The following is a 17,842-nucleotide window of genomic DNA, read 5'->3' as shown; positions in this document are numbered from 1 at the left end:
CCGTCCTGAAGGCTGGAGCTCAGGGTGGTAAGGATGTCACATTCCCCAGTGGTTCACCACATCTTATTAGACTGCTCCTACCTCTGTATCAGCCCCTACTTGACCTTTCTCCTGATCCTGTCTGTATTTAACCCTCTTGCTGGTATCCCAGGTGATTAACCACAGAATAGCTTATATTTGCATATATACACTAAGGAAACTGTCACCCAAACAACTAAATAGCAAATATCACAAAAAGGATGGAGGAGAGTGATCTACACTAATTTCAGGTAGTGATTCTTCCTGAGGGACAGAGGAAAAGCATTAAAGCGGGCATTAGGGCTTTTTTAGTTATATCCAAACTACTTGGGTCTGATAATAATATATAACTTTAGAAAAACAAGATCTAAGATAAACGTGACTAATAGTTAATTATTGTTCAATCCTAGTCATGGGCACATTGATGTTTCTCTTCTGTATTTTTGAAAAATGAAGAAATCAAATAAAATGTACTCTATTTTGGATTGAGTCAAGAACCTATTGTGCCAGTCAGTCATGGTGACACATGTCTGTAATCCTAGCACTTGGGAGGCCAAGACAGTATGATTGCCATGAGTTCAAGATCAGCCTGAATTACATAGTGAGTTCAAATAGTGAGTTAAAGGCCAACTGAATTACATAGTGAGACCTTGTCTCAAATAAATAAATAAATAAATAAATAATAAAATAAGTAAAAAATAAATAAAGGCACAAAATTATCCTGCATGTTTGGTATATAGATGAATGTGAATTTGATATACACACTGAGTCTGTGTCTATATAACCACAGAGGTAAGTGCCTCTTGTTCCCGTAAGATGGCTCAAATTCTCTTTCTAGGCTCCTGGAGAAGTCTGTTAGGTCTGTTGTGCTAACACTTTCAATTTTCCTAGACCTTGCCCTCCAAATTCACACACGTTGGAGCTTTATTCACCCTCTGTGATTCTTGGCCTTGCTGTTTTTGTGGGACAGATTCTCCGTAGGAGAGATTTGCAGAGAAAGATTCCAATCAGCAGGAATCAAACTCACCATGTTATCCCAAGCTTCTGCCGCTGAGACAGTTGGTTCAGAAGCCCGCACCTCACCGGATCAGAACCAGTGCAGTGCAAGAACCCCTTGAGGCTGCTTCCAGAAAAAGAGGTCTTTCCTCTTCCTCTGCACTAAGGAGATAAGTGGTAGAAAGAAGATGGGATCTTTGCCACCATCTTGCTGCCCCAAGAGGAGCTGGCCTGCCGATGGGGCCCCAGGGAGCGGAGCCAGCCAGAGTCCCTGCCTTTTAGTTTGCCCTGAAGTCAAGGTGTGCTGGGCACAGCTTTCTGTCATAGGAGCCCACCATGTAATTTTTACTACACTGACCTTGACAGGCTGGGAGTGTAGCTGGGAGTGTAGCTCGGTGATACAGGACTTGCTTAGGATGTGCAAGGCCCCCCTGGATTAAATTCCCAGCACCACCGAAAATAAATCATAACTAAACTGAGCTTAAAGACCAAATAACACAGAGATACCCAGTGCAGTGCGACGCTGGACAGGTACTCTCGGGCCCACTGGCAGGGCAGATCTGCTGAACTAGATCGTCAGTGCCAGGCAAGAACTACATCTGGCTAATAGTAGCATAAGCACGAACAGTGGTTTACGTGCACAAGAGTTTGTTTCGTCACTTACTGTAGGGCCAGTGTTTGCCAGCTTGGGCTGGTACAGGGGTCCTCCAAAAGCCACCCTGTGCTTCACTATCTTAATTTGTTATAGTAGCAATGGAAAACTAGTATACCAAGCCCAGATGAAATCTGGGTCCCTCACAGGAGATGGGCCTCAGTTTCTGGTGGAGAGGGAGGCCAGCTACTCTTGCCTGAGGACAGACAGTTTACGCGATGACTGCCATGACATTCTTCTAAGCATGAAATTACAGCCATCCAAGAAGAGAGCTACCTTCAATTAAAGCTCTTTAATTTGGGTCTGTAGTTAGCTGGAGGTTCCTGCACTGTCATCCCAATTTTCATAGAAGGGTATTTTTCCTTTTGGATGGCGGGAGTAGAGTGGGGGGAGGGGAGCAAAGACATCTTACATTTGCCAGCACTGTAGTTAACAAAGGGGAAAATGTATTAATTTCCAACCATGAATTAGAGAGTTTTTGTTATATTAGAAAACTCACCACTCAGAGGCTAATTGTGTGGATACAATGGGCACACAAGGGATATTTGGACAATTTTAATCACAATGTAGTTTTTGGAAAATCTTGTACATTGAGTATCTCTCAATGAGCTCCTCATAATCTGAAAACAAGAAGGCCATGAAGTTTTCCCTATTTTTCTTGATAACTCAGTGATAAGGCAAATCACGCTATAACCAAAAGCAAAACATCAAATGCCTGACATAACAAACTGCTCTCATTATCAAAAGCCGCTGCATTGCTCAGAGAAGCATGGCATCTTCCTAAGGGGAGGCAAGGCCATGTGGAAGGGGAGTCTTTCTTTTGTTTCTAAATTTTCATTGCAGGGTTCTCTCGGGCTCATTAGCGAGGCTTCTGCATGCTGCTGAAGGAAATCTCCCTGGCATGGCAACTGTTGCCAGGTAGGGCTTGGCTTCCCAAGGAGCTCCTGGGGAAAGAGGCCGCTCCGAGTCAACAAGCTGGGGAGCCACGCGTGGCCTGTGGGCAGAGCACGTGAGGGCTGGCTCCATGGCTCACCATCCAAAGCGGGCGGGGACTGGAATGGGGCCCAGTGAGCCGGGCTGCGTGTGGGGGCTGAGGGCAATGCTACCTGCAAGTCGGGGTGCTGGTGCTGTGCTCCTTCTGTGGCCCCAGGTTTCATTTTATGCTCTTCCTCCATTATGTGTGAACCATGAGCTTATTTTCATATAAAATATGCTACATTACATGCCAGGAGTGTGTGTGAAGTTGTTCTTTAAAATAAATGTGCCAGGCTGAGCAGGAGGATCGTAGGGAGTTAAAGACCAGCCTGGGCTACTGTCGGTGTCGCTCCCGGCTGGCAGGAAGAACACACGACAAGATCTGTCAGTGGCTGGGCTTTCTTTATTTTCCCTCTCCGTACAGTCTGCCCCGGGATCCTTCCCGGCCGAAGCCTCTACCGGTCTGCTCCCCGCGGCTCCTTTCGTGCTTCTCCCTCTGGCGGGAGAGGCACTCACTTTTATAAGGTTACAGTGGCCAATCAGTTCAAAGCGCGCGATGCGGGCTGATTGGCTAACATCAGTTGTTGCTAGGCAGACTATCTTACAGAGCGGGTTGTTTACCAAGCAGGAAGCAGGAGACAAGCGCCATCTTAGCACACTCGATGGGAGGGGTAATCTAGCTCAGGCTTTGCTCTTTCCTACAGGCCTCACGTCCGCCAAGTAAGGCGACCGGGCTCGGCCGCGGCTCCCAACAGGCTACAAAGTGTGCTCAGTGCCAGCCTGAACTGCACAGAGAGACCCTGGCTCAAAAAAAATGTGCCACAAAATGACCATACGAAGCATTTCAAAGTGTGCAGTTCAGTGGCACTGAGCACTTCCACAGTGGCGTGTGACCAGCACCACTATTCACCTCAAGCTCTGATCTCTCCACACTGAAACTGCACCTGCGCAACAATTCCCCATGTCTGCTTCTCCCCAGATCCAGCAGTGGCCGCTCCACTAGTGCAGGGGTCAAGATGGAGCCTGTGGAAGAGGACTAGGTTATGAGGTCAAAAGTTTATAAAAAAAGACCACAGAAAGTCTGTTGCACTGTGTGAGGTTGCAGCTGGAAGGTACTGTCATGCTGGAGAGCATTGAAGCTGAATACACACGCAGGGCTGTGGCACTGGGATAAATGTCAGTCTACAAATTAGGGTGGAGGCACCAACATTCAAACACAGGTAGAGACTCTAAGTGTAGAGATTTTGACTCAGGTGTGGGGAGAGAGTCCCAAGCACCTATTTGGTTATAAATCACGACACTGATGTATCAAGAAGACTTGCCAATGGTGAGATAAAAAAATATTCAAAGACGATATCAATGGAGGGCTCTCCAGAAACAGCATGGCCTCAGAAACGATTTCTAAGTCCTTTTTGAATGGGTCCAGAGTGTTATCATCTGCAAAGTGATGTGATTCATCTGGAAGACAACAAGTACAAGATGCTTTTGTGATGTCAGATGCTTGTATCGAGATAATGCCATGATATTATCCTTTTGGTATTGTCTACAAGGAGTCATCTGAGCAGCCCAGGTCGGAGGTTAACTGGTTGGAGGGTCCACAACATTGTCCAGAACGGGCATGTTCTAGTGCTAAAAGTGCCCCTGGCAAATGTTCAAACATTTTGTTGACAGAAGAACGCCTCTATCACAAATGCACAGCTTAATAATTGTCAAATGGCTCCATCACACAGCTAGCACTCACTAAGCGAGAGAACATCGCTGGCTTCCAAGAAGTCCCCTCTTGGCTGTTTCAGCCCTGATTTCCTTACCCAAAGCACCCCTAACCTGCCTTCTCAGTGTCACTGATGGGCTTTACTTGGTTCATATTACAACATCTGCTCTTTTCCATCTGTCTTCTTTCAATGTTTCACGACTATAAGAGTTACCTGCACTGTCGTTATTCAGTTAGTCTGTTGCCATTCCTGTTCAGTTACCCATCTGTTGGGTTTTGTTCTTCCTGATAGGAACTTAGCTAACGTGTATAAAAGCAATCCACATGCCAATGTAAATTCATGGGGAAAATCACTTAAAAATATCCGGTACCTTGTAACTGTGATACAAGCATCTGTCCTGCGTCACCTGAGACTCTGATATTATCCACTAGAAGGCAGAGCTCTGAATTGACAGCCTAACAGCTCTGATTCCAGAGGTCCTTTTCTATGTCCAGGTGAATAAATGGCAACTTGGAAGTTTCTCTCAGCATCCTGTGTGTCTGACGTGAAGAGCTTCCTGAGGATTCTGTCATCTCCAGGTGAACTCACCAAAGGGAAGTGTTTGAATATTAAAACAGAGCTAAAACATTCTCAATGAAGCTAGGTCTGAGATTACCGGATGACAGCTGGTTTGAGCTGTACTCACTTGAACTCTATTGATCAGGACCATAAAGGCTGCCTAGTTCAAGTGTCCCTTGAATGTCATCTGTATCTATCATTTCTCAAAGTGTAAATATCCTAAAAAGGAGGCTAGTGGAAAACAGAAGACATGCCAAGCTGGCATGTTGAAGGGAATGTCGTGAAGTCTGCTCCCAGAGGCTTGGGTAGGGCCAAGAGAACCGCAGAGAATGTTGAGGTGCCCAGGCAACATGAGGGGCCGAGGGGAAGGAGTCCTTGGGGTCTGGGGATGGGGGCCAGGAAGTGTGTTGTACATGTCACATGGACAGGGCTTCCAAGACGTGAGGCAGGACAGACGGGTGGAACATGCGTCCCTAGGGTGGCTTGGCATTCTGAGGAAACCAGAGTCAAAGGACACGTTTCATGTGGCGTGGATGAAGAACGACACTGCCTGGATCTCACCCTAGCTTCTAACTTGACAGTGTATTCTCCACGCTTCAGTTCCACTGCAGTCTTCTTGGATGAATTGCTGTGTCACTTCTGTGTGACCTCGAAATAAAGCATAACACGAGCTTCTTGGCACAAGTTTCAGTAATGATACCACTTCTGGGAACGGGGTCCATTCCTTGGCCAAAGGCCCTATACACCCTCAGTCCTCTCCACAAACAGAACCTGGTTCTGGGTTGGGGTTTTAACAGTTAAAGTGCTGAGTTCATCCAATATATTTGCCCATCAACAGGAAAAATACACAAATTACATTATGCATTTTATATTTTTAAGGCATTCGTGATATTCCTTACACACATAACCAGAATATTACTCTCTTCGAGAATCTCTACCCACAGCTGTAAGATGTATTTTGGCTTTTTGTCTCAAGAAATTGTGAAAATACGTACTCAAGCAAGAAGTGGTATGGGGGTTCTCCCCAGGTGAGTATTGTTGAAAATCTTATAAGGGTGGTGTTAGGAAAGATGCTGAAAAGTTGAGAACAATAAGAAAATAAGAAATTAAGAAGACCACTACGCAGAGACAAAAGAGATCCAGACAGATGATTGATGCGAACAAGAATGGGATTAATAGTATGTGTCTTATGGAAATAAAACTTAAAAAGTAATTTGTGTATTAAAAATTTTAAAAATTTGTTTAGTATATGTTGTGGGGAGTTGGTACATGTACATAATACATCTTAATTCTTCTTTTATCAGAAGTACTAATAGTGAAAATTTAAAACATTATCTTATTCTAACCAAAGAGATTCTGGAGAAAACACTGCAGAAGAGCAGAAACTTGGTGGTGGTGGCGTGAGGGTGGGGTAGGCCTGAAAATGACTGCAGGGTGTGTTTGATTTCCTCACCTGTTAAGTTAGAATAAAAGTGGGACTAATTTGTCAAGTGTTATTGAGAAATTCAATCCTCTTTGCTAATAATGCAAGGATAACATTTTAAAAAGTGTCCTTCATTTACTTCTCCTCAGGGATTAGCAGACTGGGGTAGGAAGGAGCACATGCTGTAAAGGGCTAGGCAGCCCAGAGATTCTGCTGCTGGCCGGACTCTCCTGGCCCCACGGAGACAGCAAGAGGAGGCAGAAGGGAAGCCACCTTTCCAGTTATGGCGGCTCATGGCAGAAGATGGCATACAGGGATGGGAGACAGCGCTCAGGAGACAGGCCCTTTCCTGGCTTTGGCCCTCTGATGCGTCAGAGCAGCGGCTCTTGCTCTGACTGATATTGGAAGGCTGGCGAGACTGCCTCTTGTATGCTCTGGCACCACGCTGAAGGCATTTGGCTCAAAGCAAACTCAGAGAGTGCAGCACCATAACGAGGGAAAGAGAAACCCTGAGTTTAACTTTACTGAGCCCAGGCCTGGAATAAAGGGTGCACACAGCTGAAATCCGGGGGAGTCCTTAGCAGGGTGCAGTGATGAGGACCAGTGCAGCCAGGTGACAGGGTGAGAAGACGCTCAGTGAGGACTGACAGCTCCAAGGACGAGTCCCAGCAGCCACGGACACCAACTGGACCCCACTGGCAGGACCTCTGAGCTTGTCTGCAGTCCAGGCAGCCCTGAGGCTATCTCCCAAGAGGCCCGCACCAAGCAGACACGTGGGCATCTGCCAGCAGGAATACAGCAGCCACTCCTGCCACCTCCTTTCCTGTGGGACACTGGCTTTGTGTGGGGAGAAAACGCAGGAGTCCGACATTTGTGCATGAGAAAGCCTGGAAATTAATCTAAAGCGATTCTTTAAACTGTTAGGTAAACTTAATTTTATCCACATGGCTCCTTTTCTTAGTTTAAAAAAATATTTTTGATACCAAGCAAGAAAGATCAAATCAGTGAAAAAAACTCCCAGAAAACAAAAGTCCTAGGTGTACTAAGACTGATGAGACCTTTCCAGTGGATTTACTTACACTACAAACTTCATATTTTTAAAAATTTTATTCATTTATCTATTTACTTGGTACCAGGGATTGAACTACCGACCTCACACTAAACTCCCAGCCTGGTACAAACATTTTAAAATAAATGAGAAAGCTCTTGAAAGAATGAGAAAAGGAAGAAAATGAAACAGAGCTTTGTGAGTGAGGAGGGGAAGGGGGTTTGAAGAAAGGGACAGGAATGGAAAAAAAAAAGAGGACTCAAGATACAACCCGCACAGATACCAATTCCTTATAATGAATGTGGTTAAACCAAAACCAAAACCAAACCAAACCAAGCAACCAAATCAACCAACCAAAAAAGTCTTCAGATGGGGAAACTCACTCTTATACTGCAAAAACATCAAAAGTATAGTAGCCCAAGACCATTTAGCTTAGGGACAAAACTTCTTACACTCACCAGCTCTTAGAGGTTCAAGAGACAACGTGGTAAATGAGTCACAGCCACTCGGAAAATCATGAGTTGATTATGTTGGCATATTTTCTTTAAAAAGGCCAGAAGAGTTGTAATATATTTAAGTGTATTGTGGCATTCCAATGGACATCCTTCGATCATACCTCCGGCTCACACCACTGTGCTTCATTCCCTTACGCTGGTTGGTGAGTGGCTACAGAAATGGATGTGTTAGCTCATTTTGTACTCAATTTAACAACATCTGTAATGGGAAGTTCCCACTCCTCGAAATAGGCCAAGGAACATCAGGTTCAACCGGAGATAGATCAGCAGAGACTGAAAATGATACAGTGCAGGGCACTAAGGGAAAAAAACCACACACACACACACACACATTACACACACAAAATAAGGCACCAAACATAGCATTTTCTTAGAATTAAAAATCATAACAAATTATGTATTTAAAGCTCACAATGATTTTTATAATCAGCTGCCTTATATACCTGATACTTTTTCCTGTATGTTTTATCTGCATGGATTTTTTTTAAGATATTAAGATGATTTTGTCCATTATGTTCTAGAGTGTTAACAGATATTTTGGTCTTTGTACTGGCAAAGTTGATCAGTTTTTTTTTTTTCATGGTTGATAGTTTAGAAGAGCTTCTAGCATATAACTTACTATTGGGGAAGTCACATGAATGTTTAGTATTTTTGTCAGATTTGGAAAATACATGAAATTCTCCTACATCATGTAAGGATGTAGGAGTATGTTCCAATTTAGACATCATCGATCCCCTCTCCATATGCTTCTGTGCTTTCTAACTGAAAGAACACAAGTTTGTTTCTTTAAACCCAGGGAAAGGGTACTGATCCACATTACTTCTATTCGTTTTTATGCCTTCTAGTCTGCAGATAGGTTGTAGCACAGTGGTTAATCAATGCAGGAGGCTAAGGATTGCTGACATGGCGTTTCCAGCATGTGGGAAATCCTGGGCCCCGGTTCTAGTAGAACCTGGAATTGGACTTTCGACTCACCCACGAGGCCTGGGAGAACAGGGCAGAGGATCTGAGGAGTCAGGGCTGTGTTGTGACACGTGGCAGAACACGAAGAAAACTGGCTGGAGCTTTTTCCTGCAAGGAAACAACAAAAGCCCCAGGCTGAGTTTCTGGACCAACATTCCCATTCCCATTCCAGAATCAGTAACCATGGTCAGGAGTGCAGCTGGGTGGTGGGGCCAAGGGTGGGCGGGGTCAGGGTGCCAGAACCACGAAGATTCCTTGTGGGCCAGGGTGAGGCTGAGCCACAGGAAACCCAATGGCCCTTACCATTCCCGGCCTGAGTGGGTGGATTGGATGGTGCACAGCTCCTCAAAAATCCCCAAGTGACGGGCACCATTACCCGGGTGGGGTGCGTCTTGGAATTCGATGCAGATGTAGTAAAACTTCAAGCTGATAAACCTTTCCCATGTCTGGATAAGCAGCACGCGGGGCTGGGGCGGGCACCAGGGCCTTACAGCTTTTTACTTTTTGTCCTCAGCAGGCAGGAGTGAGTCAGCGGAGAGGCTCAGACACAGAAAGCCTCAAGTATTCATGCAGAGATTTTGGATGTCCTCTTTGAGCCAAGTGTCCCAGGTGGCTTCGGTGATCTACTTTCCATCTTGACCACACCTCAGGTAGTGACAGGGGCACCCTGTCTGTCTTGTCCTCCAAGTTGAGGTAACCAAAGAAAGACCCGGGCCTTTCTCTGCTTCCTGGGCGGGTGTGTGTGTACACTCCTGCTGGACCTCAGAGGGGCTCTGTATCCTGCAGGGATTCCCCCTTTCTGCCTTGCCTCCTAGGAGACCCTCATCCCAGCTTCTCCGGTCCCTACCCTAGCCAGGGTCCCCCTTGAGCACTCCTAGGGTCCCCACTGCGCCCCTCCCTCCAGGGTCCCCTCTGCACGTCTTCCCTGGGGTAGCCCCTTGTACCCCTCCCCCGGGGTCCCCACTTCGACCTCCCCTGTGTCTCTCTTGCTCCTTTCCCCGAGGTCCCACTGTGCTCCTTCCCTGGGGTGTGCCCCTCCCTCCGGCGGGCCCCCTTTTCATCTCTTCCCCGGGGTCCCGCGCCCCTTTTCTTTGCGCAGCACCACACGTCCGTCCGGCACGCCCTGCGGAGCGGGGTCCCACAGAGAGGGGAGCGCGAGCCGGGGTTCGCGGGGCGGAGGGGGTGGGAGGAGCGGTGAGGGCCCGGGGCTGCAGGGCGAGGGCGCCCGGGAGGCAAAGCCGGGCCGGGCCGTGCGGGCGCGGGCGCGGGCGGGGCCGCGCGTGGCGTCCTCGGGCGCGTGCCCCGGCCCCGCGCGTCCCCGAGCTGCCGGCGGCGCGGGCGCGGGCGCGGGCGCGGGCGGAGGGCGGTACGGTCCCTGAGCGCGGGTGCGGGTGCGGTGCCCCGCCGGGTGAGCGCGGCCGGCGCAGGGCGGGCGGTGCGCGTCTCCGGCCGGGACCGGCTCAGCGCGCCCGCGGGCGAGGCCGAGAGCCCCGCAGCCCCGCAGCCCCGCAGCCCCGCAGCCGCGTCCTCGCCCACCGGCCCGGCCCGAGCGCCGCGATGCCTCGCTGCACCGCCGTCCTCCCGGGAGTCGGCGCCCGCGCCCGGGCTCGGTGACCGGGGCCAGCGCGTGGCCCGCCGCGGGGACGGAGACCGCGCCCGGCTCGGGACTCCCGCCCGCGGCGCCCAGCCGGACGAGTCGGCCGCCTGCCCCGAGCCATGCGGACGCGGCCGCCCGCCGCCGCGCGACCTCTGCCGAAGCGTAAGAGCCTTTGCCTCCCCGGCCTCCCTGGGGCGCGTGGGTCTGCAGGGAGGCGGCGCTGGCCGGGCCTGGGGCAGACCTGGTGCAGCGCGGTGCCTGCCTTGCGCGTGCATGGGGTTCTCCTTTGCCGGTCCCCTTCCCCAGGGCTCATTCCTCTGTTGCCTGGAGCGAGCTCCCGGGCTGCGTGTCCCTCTGCTCTCCGCAGAGGACTCTGTCCTAGGAGGTTATGTTTACAATGACACCCGCGAACAAAGCAAGCCCGGTTCCTAAGTTTGTCCGCGGAGTTCCTAAGCAGGAGGCCTCATCTGGGTGGTGATGTTATTCGCGGTGTGAGAATCTGGGGCTGGCGAATCGGTGTGGTCATCGGAAGGTTCCTGCGGAGATTGTTTATATAGTGTGGGGACAGATGGCATCCTCAGCGGCCGGCCGCCGCGAGAAGCCAGGCATAAAGGGTCATTGTATTCTTCAGAAATACCTACTTGACTGCTGGGAGCAGGGCTGGGGTGGGGTGCCAGGTGGGAAAGACATCATAGGATCTCGCCCAGGAGACCTGATAACCGTGCCATCTAGCAGCCTCATCAGTGATTTGTTTTTGCTTTCTTTGACCGTTGGAAAAGTCATCACGGAACTGTACGTTTGCATGACTACATTGGCACATTTTGGTCTCAGCAGTGGTTTGAACAGTTATGGTAATAGAAATGCCTTTTAATTTAAAACTAGCTTTAAATAGTTGTACCTTTCTGAGCTCTCATCCATGAATGGACCTTGGGGGCCCAGTGGCTCCAGGATGGAGGGACTCTGGTCTCCTCCGTGTTAGTTTGGATTTACCCTCCTTTGCAGTCTGCATGTCAGGTTGCTGGCTAACACCCAGCGTGTTTCACAGCTCTCTGCCTGGGCAGCAATCTCCTCCGGTGATGGCTTGCCTGCCTTGGACCGTGCCTTCACCCTGTCTCCATCACAGGTAGGGGACCTCTCGGCAGTGCGTCTTGGAAAAGCTGTGATGTCAGAGAGGAAATCAAAGTCATTCTGAACATGTGAGATGAGCAGGCTGGAGGTTTCTGCTCTACCAGTTCTGTTAGATTATCTCTCTGCTGTCAGTTGCATCTAGATGACAAAATTGGTTTTCTTTCTCTCTTTATGAATATGAGGGAAATGGTCTCCTGAGTTAATATTCACCAACTGCAGTACTAAATATAACGAACACACACAGTGTTCAGCCCTTCTGAAGAGGAGGCATGAAATGAAAGCCGTAGCATCCTTTAATTTGGGAGAAAAACATACTTTCTTATTCTTTCCAAAGCTTCTGGACCACCAGTCTCAGAAAAAGGCAAAGGAACCAAGGCTGTGAGCTGTTGTGGAGACTTGTGCTCTGGCCTTCTCGTCTCCGTGAATGTGTTTTGCGGGAGAAGTGACTGTTGGGCTTTGCCAGGTTTTGATGATCTGCCCTGTCATCTGCAAGAAGATTGATACCTTAACTATGTGTTGACACTGGCTGGTGTCTGTGTACCTTTTACCAAGTCTGAGTCTCCTTCCTGGTGTTTCTTTAATAGAAAGGAGAGGCCTCTGGGCTGGGCTGGCTGTGGGTCTGGTCTGCATGTCTGTCCCAGTGCCTTGCTGTTTGCTTTCTTGGGAACATGCAAGTAGTTTTGCCAGGTGTTTTGGGTCAGGGACCAGTGAGCTGCATGAGAGCTGTTGTTGGAAGCCAGGCCTGGTCTGAAAGAGAGAAGACTGTAGGTGAAGCTCGATTGTTCTGGCAGGACAGGGCTTGTTCCTTCACACTTGGGAGGCTCGTGTATCAGGATGTGAGTGAGGAACCGTAGGTGACCAGACCTTCTGGTTTGCTTGTGAGAGCACCAGTTTATTACTGTTGACCTCTCTTAAAGATCAAAGCATCCGGCTTTTCAATGTGCCCTGGTTTGGGCGGTAAATTACAGATCATGCTAAAAGTGAAGGAACCCTGAGTATCTTCTTCATCATCCTTGGAGTTTGGAGCCTTATTTCATTTTGGTCTTTCATTTTTCAGTGGTAAGCATAGAAAAAAATCAGAAAAATTTAAGCTTGCAAAGTGCAAAAGGACACAATAAATAGTGGGGAAGATGAGGAGGAGGTGATTGCCTGGCCTCTACTTACACATATAATAAATAAAATTATTTTATTCTTGAGTCATTAAGTGTCTGCCCTGCCCACTCTATGATTGTCTTCCAGCGCATTAAGAATTAGCTCTTGTTCTGTTAGTTAGGGCTGAGTCCTGTGATTTGGGCGAGCAGTTTCTGCAGAGCCTTTCTGCAAAGCACATGATGCGGATGTGGATGTAGTGTGCGGTGCAGTTCTTGGGTATTTACGAGAGCCCAGTGACTGTTGCTGGGAGGACTTGACTCCACATTCTTCTAGTTTCTGAGCCCTCTGGGCCTCGAGGACAATAGGGGGACTGTTGTTTGCTGTGCTTTCTCCTGTCTCCAGTTGTGTTTGGGTCTCAGCTTTTCACACAGAATGCTTGTGAAGAAGGAGAACTTCTGTGTCTGCTCACCCCATGAACATTCTCGCAGGGTCTGGGGTGATGCAGGGAACTTGGTTCAGGTTTGGTCTGTGTCCCGAAGCTGGACTCCGGGAGCTTGTAGCTCTGCTGCAGCCAGAGTCGCTGTGGGGAATCGCCGCGTGTAATAGTTCCCTTGCAGGGCTGGCGGGTAGGTGTTACGATTAATTGTGGCTGTCACTTTTCCGGCAGTCACTCCACTGAAGTCCTAAAAGCTTGGTCAGCATGCCCGAAGAAGAAGAAGAAATTGTGTACCTCCTTTATAAATAGGGTGACAGTGGACGTTTTCTCTTTCACCAGGCAAGGACATTTTTGGGAGTGAAATGGGGTGCTAACTGCAAGGGGCACCAGGCTGCAAGTATAAAATGCCACTGTCTCAGAACACTAGGCTGCCCGGTCAGTCCAGGCCATCAGCTTTGATGTAAAGAGTACTCAATGACAAAGGTCCTTAGTTTCTCTGCACTTGTCCGGCTTGTGTGTTTCTGTGTGCGTGCCTGTATATGCATGCAAGCACTGATTGCATTTGTATAGAACGACTGTTCACGTGGTTGAAATAAACCACTACAGAAAGGGTAGTGATTAGCAAATTGTATCTTTTATCATCTCTTATCCTGTATTGACTAGGCTGTGTGCCTCCAGCCCCTCCACACTTTAAATGCTCTCCTGATCTTGTCTAGTTTTAACACCATTTGGTTGATAAAATTGTTTTGTTTGAGGACTTTTTAATGACTTATGATTTTGTTTAATTCTCAGAGTAAGATTGTTAGGCACTTCGTGGTTAGCAGGGAAAGCAATGAAAAGTACTTTATTCATTCATTCAATGGGTGTTTACTGTGCTACTGTGAGTTTGTGTCCAACCTGTGCTAGGGAAATAGTGATGAATAAGGCAAAGATCCTGGCTTGTGGAGGTTTCATTCTGCTGGGGACAGAAGACAATAATAAACCAAATGAATAAGTAAATTATGCAACATGCTAGAGGGAGATAGGGGCTTTGAAAGGGAAAGCAGAACAAGGTAAGTGTGGTTGAATAGGTTTTACGGGAAAGAGATGATAACCAGAGACTTAAAATGAAGGGAGAAGCATTGTTTGTGCAGATGCCTGAGGCAGAGTTGGGAGCATCGGGAACAGCAGTGTGAAGGCCCTGAGCTGGGAGCATGACTGGGTGTGTGCAGAGATTCACAGCAAGACCTGTGTGATGGGCTGAGGGGACGGGTGGGCAGAGCCCGACCTTGGATCAGAAAGATGATGTGGGGGGGTGGGGGAGGTGGGGGGGGCGGGGAGCTTGTAGGACCTTGTGACAGGAAAATAATTATCTCAGTGGACACCCTACTATGATCTTAAAATTCTTTAGAGTTCAAGATTGTACAGAGCTACAGAGGCCTCTTTGGTGGAATATATAGCTTACGTTTTGTTATGACCCGGTTTATGTTGGTTAGCTATCGCGAACTTGTTTTTTGCTAAAGTATTTTTGCTGTTACTGTTCTCAGATTGTATCCCTGTTTCACAAAAATAGATCCATGATTCAAAAGTGGTTTGTTGAAGTGTGCGATAAAGATACAGATTGATCTGTAATCCAAAAATTGGATATCTGAAATGCTTTAAAATATGAAGGTTTTTGAGTCTTGCCATGATACTACAGGTAGAGAATTCCACACCCCTAAGCTTTGTTTCCTACACAGAATAATTAAAAAATTGAATGAAAGGTCTTCCGGCCACAAAGGTAAGGTAGCCATGAGTTTTGTGTTTAAACTTAGGACCCATTTCTAAGCTGTGTAGATAGCCCATCGTGTGTGCCGATGTTCTCAAATCTGAGAAAATCCGGGATGCAAAACATGACCACAAGCTTTTCAGACAAGGGATGCTCAGCTTAGGCATGTCACTGCCACACAGCTTTCGGAGTGCCACGGGCACACGTAGGGAACGGAAGCCCGCTGTAAGTTCACAGCGCGAGTCTGTGTGTACACAGAGGGCCACTGCGGCAGGCAGTGATGGTTCTGAAGGGGTAGCTGAGAAGGAGGTGTGCGGGTGGAAATAAGACAGTGCGTTTCCCAGCATCGTTTCCCCTATCATCACTGTCCCTTGTCCATATCTGTGTTAGGAGGGAACCCTCAATCCTGGCCTGTTACAAAACCTTGTCCAGTTGTGGCATGAAGCCCTGCATGTTTTCATTTTCAAACAAAGCACAGTGGCCTCTCTGTTGTACTCCTGAAGTTGTCTAGGACCAGCACATGATCATACTTCCCTTCACAAAATGAATGCATTCTGTTCCCTAGGTGGGTAAGAGACTGTAACTGCAAGCCTCATTAAAGGACCCGAGTAGCAAAAATAAGTGTGAGTCATCTTCCTGAGGAGACGCTTGGAAACTCAGCCGAAAGTTAGAGACAGACATCACCCTTCAGGAGGAACCAGAGGTTGCTGACAAATCCCTTTGTCCAGAGATGGCATTGGCTGTTGCATGCTATCCATGGAGCACAGGGCGGGAGGCCGATTGCTAGCACATTCATGCTGGCAGCTGGGTCACTTTACGGTGGGATGGAACTGCCGGTGTCACGCAGAGGGTGAATCGGCTTTTGGCGTGGGTTTGCGGAGTGCTTGTGAACGCTTTGTTCATTTATCATGGACGGGGGGGGGGGGAGACTTTATCTGTGGGACTGGAGAAGCCTCTCAGAGCACAGGAGGGCCTGAGCGCCGGGTATGGGACGGCCAAGAAGGCGTGCCCAGGGGAGGGCAGTCAGGAGTCTGCAGAGCAGAGGTGGGCCATCTAAGCTTGAGGAAATGTGGAAGAACCAGTGAGTCTGTGGATACAGCGGAGTGTGCTGTGCCCAGGGAGGGCAGTGAGGTGACACTGCTGGTCTGTGCTGAAGGACGCTGGCTGGACAGGGGACACCGGTTCATGTATTTTACCTTCAGAGGGAGGTTTCCTGGGACAAGAGGAGAGGTTTTTATGACACTGCTTAGAAATAATTTCTGTGGCATCAAGTGGCATACCTCGGTAAGAAACCTTGCCCACAGCAAACGCAGCAAGGCCGGGGAAGGCAGGGAGAACTGCTAACTCCTAAACCGTATGCCACAGTCTTTGGCCGTGAGACTTTCCCATTGGAGTGTTGGAAGTCCGCGCTGAAGGTGAAGGGCGGAGGAAGTCATATTTCCGTAACAGGGAAGTCCTTCAAGTAATACGGATGCTGTCTCTGAGGGACCCTGTGGAAGGACAGAGCTCACAGGGACATCTCTGAGCTCTGGTAAGTTTTGGTGGTGAAAGAGTAAAATGTATCCTTGGTATTTGAGAGTGTTTGAAAAACCACGCTGGGGAAGTTGGGCCTTTAAGGTTTTGCAGTAAGGTAGGAGGTTGCAGTGGGTTCAGACAGACAGGAGTGGAGAAGGCTGGCGGCTCAACAGGACCTTTCTCAGACCTCGCTCATGTCAGATAAATGAACAGAGTTCTCAGAGGCCTCCCGGGCTGTCCGGTGCTGCCCGCGGCCTGACCTAGGTATCAGTGAAGGGTCTCCAGAGGGCTTACAGTGGGCTTCTCTTCCTCTCTTCCTTCTTCCTGTTTTTCTCTTTGTTTGTACTTTCATTTTTTCCTTTAGTACTGGGGATAGAGCCCATGTCCTTCACACTGAGTTATATTTCCAGCTCTTTTTACATTTTGAGACAGGATCTTGCCAAATCGTCCAAGCTGAGCTCGAAATTGTAAACCCTCCTGCCTCAGCCTCTCAGATTTCAGGTGGGCAGCGCCACCCCAGCTTGTTCTTTTCTTCGTTAAGCCATTGCCTTGGCGTTTCTAGCTAGCAAAGCCGTTAAGAGGGCCTGTCCTCCGTCGCTGCATCTGGACGCATACAGCACTAGCTGAGAGAGTTCTGTAGGAGAGGGAAATTCTGTCTTCCTCTGTCATCGTATTCAATGAAAGCACAGGCTATAATTAAACTCCTGTTTTTCAGTGAAGGCCGTTTCCTTTTTGCCCTTTTGGAGTTTACTGCAGATGGAATCACTGTGTCTTGTCTAATAATTATTTTATGGTGGTGACCATTACATAATGCAGTGTAGAAGTTATACACGCATTATTCATTGACAGGACATCCAGAGCCTTTGTGTGCCGTGCACTGTGCCAAGTGATGGTTATGGAGGCGGTTAACAACCAGACAGGGCCCTGCCCAGATGGAACGGGCGATCTAGGGGGTTCCAGCAAGGAAGGGATGGATGGACACACAGACTGCAAAGTGGGTGTGCTGAGATGGTTAGAGTTTTGTTAAGCCTGTTATAGTCGCTTGTGAACTAGATGAACCCTCAAATGTATATCTGACATATTTCGAGAGTGAGACAGAGAATCCTAGTGGGGAGCGTGACAGGTGCCTTGGCGGAGGCTTCGGTAGACATGGAGTGTGGTGGGGACTCCTTTGGCTGCGTGGCTAGGGAAATGGGCAGTGTAGGTCCTCTCTCACCCATGTGGGAGGCGAGAGGCTGCTGGTGCATGCTCAGAAGAGTCACACAGTGATGGTGACAGCGAGGGCCGTCTGTCTCCAGGGCCGGGTGTGCTGGCGGCTGCAGAGCGCTGGCCTGCTGCAGCCAGGTGGGCTTTTCCTCCTCTGTAGGTGCATTTACACACGTGTTTGCACACCCACAGTCCTTTCAGGTGTCTCGCATGGTCACGGCAGGTGAGGTAGTGATGCAGGACTCGGGATTTATGTGTGAA

At 48.7% G+C, this 17,842-nt stretch overlaps 1 protein-coding gene and 1 long non-coding RNA gene across 4 annotated transcripts in view; one reads left to right on the top strand and one right to left on the bottom strand.

The window, feature by feature from the left end:
* Nucleotides 1–3,024: 3,024 nt before the first annotated feature.
* LOC111755080 (uncharacterized) lies at nt 3,025–10,049 on the bottom strand. The gene is made up of 2 exons (XR_010050946.1): nt 9,164–10,049; nt 3,025–8,968 (listed from the first exon to the last, which is right to left on the bottom strand). It is a non-coding gene; the product is annotated as an uncharacterized LOC111755080 (long non-coding RNA).
* A 439-nt stretch (nt 10,050–10,488) lies between these two features.
* Hecw2 (HECT, C2 and WW domain containing E3 ubiquitin protein ligase 2) overlaps nt 10,489–17,842 on the top strand; it is a 345,745-nt gene continuing 338,391 nt past the window's right edge. For 2 of the 3 annotated variants that reach the window (XM_063259473.1, XM_063259476.1), the window contains exon 1: nt 10,489–10,619. The gene's annotated coding sequence lies outside the window, so the exon portion shown is untranslated. Of the gene's footprint in view, nt 10,620–11,122; nt 11,581–17,842 lie in introns of those variants that run through there. The other variant, XM_063259475.1, reaches the window with a different exon arrangement.

Source organism: Cavia porcellus, unplaced genomic scaffold, assembly GCF_034190915.1.
Source record: "Cavia porcellus strain 051 isolate PalLab524CR breed Dunkin Hartley unplaced genomic scaffold, mCavPor4.1 scaffold_12, whole genome shotgun sequence".
Classification (NCBI taxonomy): Eukaryota; Metazoa; Chordata; class Mammalia; order Rodentia; family Caviidae; genus Cavia; species Cavia porcellus.
The sequence above is the reverse complement of the archived record's forward strand: the minus strand, read 5'-3'. Positions and strand labels throughout refer to the sequence as shown.